We start from the raw sequence: 1,592 nt of genomic DNA on the forward strand, positions 1-1,592 counted from the left end.
GAGTGCTCTTGGCTCTGATAGAGCCGAAAGCACTCCAGAGCTTGCGGCAGACGAGACCCTACCACAAGGGTCTTGTTGCAAGCCCGATGGTGGCGATGGTCTTGACCATCACGACCATCTTTTTGGCCGCTCGCTATAGCTGTGGGTGGTCACCCACAGCTATGCGAGCGGCCAGGAGGCCGCTAAAAAAAAAACCAGAGGGACGGCCCTGATTCAGAGCGAGCGCTCTGTCAGAGCGTCCGGCTCTGAATCAGGGCCAGAGCCCATTACTGCACGCGGGCTTTAGAATGGAGTTACCTATCCATGCAGCCTAGTAGGGTGTCACAATGACAGTTAGGAGCTGATTGGTTGCTGCTTTGTCCCAGATTTATTCCTGAGTGATATTCTTGTTATGAGTCATTGCAAATCTTAAATAGGGCTCCAACCAATCAGCTCCTAACTCGTGTGTTAGAAAAATGACAGTTAGGAGCTGATTCGTTGGAGCATCATTTAAGATTAGCAACAAGGGATAAAAAGAATATCACTCATTGATAAGTCTGGGCCTTTATCTCTCTCCCCGGCTTAGTACACCTCCCCCCATATCTAGTGCCATCTCCATACCTAGGGGCCCGTTGTTTTGCTCCCTATCAGTAACCCTGTTACCAGACGCTGCACATAATAGGCCCCAAGCTGACGGTCAGCGAATTCCCAGATAAATGGCAGATTTGGGGGGAGATGTATCAAACCTTTGAAAGGGGTAATGTGGAGAAGTTTCCCAGAGCACCAATCAGCTTCCAGCTATCTTTTATCCTTTATCAAGTACATTCTATAAGTTTGTAGCTGGAAGCTGATTGGCTGGATGCTGTGGGCAATTTCCTCCATCCGTCCTCTTTAGAAGTTTTAATACCATGTAGTCAGTGTGAACTTCCGGCAGTTACTATGAGGAGCACTGCTAACTGGTTTAACCATGAGGGGATGTGCGTCAGTTCTGTCCTTCTGAGTATGTCTGTCCTGAGCCCCATGTCCTCCGGTGCTTGATTAAAGAGGAATACATCGCTATATGGAGACTGTTGCATTGCAAAGTTATTTGTGTCCCCTCGATGAAGTGTTAACAGTAATGGGTGATAATAGACTTCTAGGACTATTCTTTAGTCACATACAGGACATGCACGTGATATGTCCCCCTTACAGTATAAAGCATTAAAATACGAGTGCAAACCATTTATTCACAAAGGGCGGGATGTACTAAGCAGCGGTTCCTCCTGCCTCTCATCAGGTATATAACGTGGTTCATTACCCCGGTATGTACTTAGAGATGCGATTTAAATCGCAAAGGACAGCTCTCCTGTCAGTGCACCCTTACAGAAAGCAGATGATCTTTATTACACGTGCCACATGGGGAGCCTTGTAAAGAGCTTACAAGCCTCACAGTTCAGTTCTCATAGTATATACAGATTGAGTCTCCCATATCCAAATATTCCGAAATACTGATTTTTTTTTGTCATGACTGAGATATTGAAACCTTTGATTTTTGATGGTTCCATGTACACAAACTTTGTCTAAGGCACAAATTATAAAAAATATTGTATAAAATTACCTTCAGACTGTGGGCC

Source organism: Taudactylus pleione, unplaced genomic scaffold (genome assembly GCF_031769625.1).
Source record: "Taudactylus pleione unplaced genomic scaffold, aTauple2 ptg002235l, whole genome shotgun sequence".
In the NCBI taxonomy this organism is placed as follows: domain Eukaryota; kingdom Metazoa; phylum Chordata; class Amphibia; order Anura; family Myobatrachidae; genus Taudactylus; species Taudactylus pleione.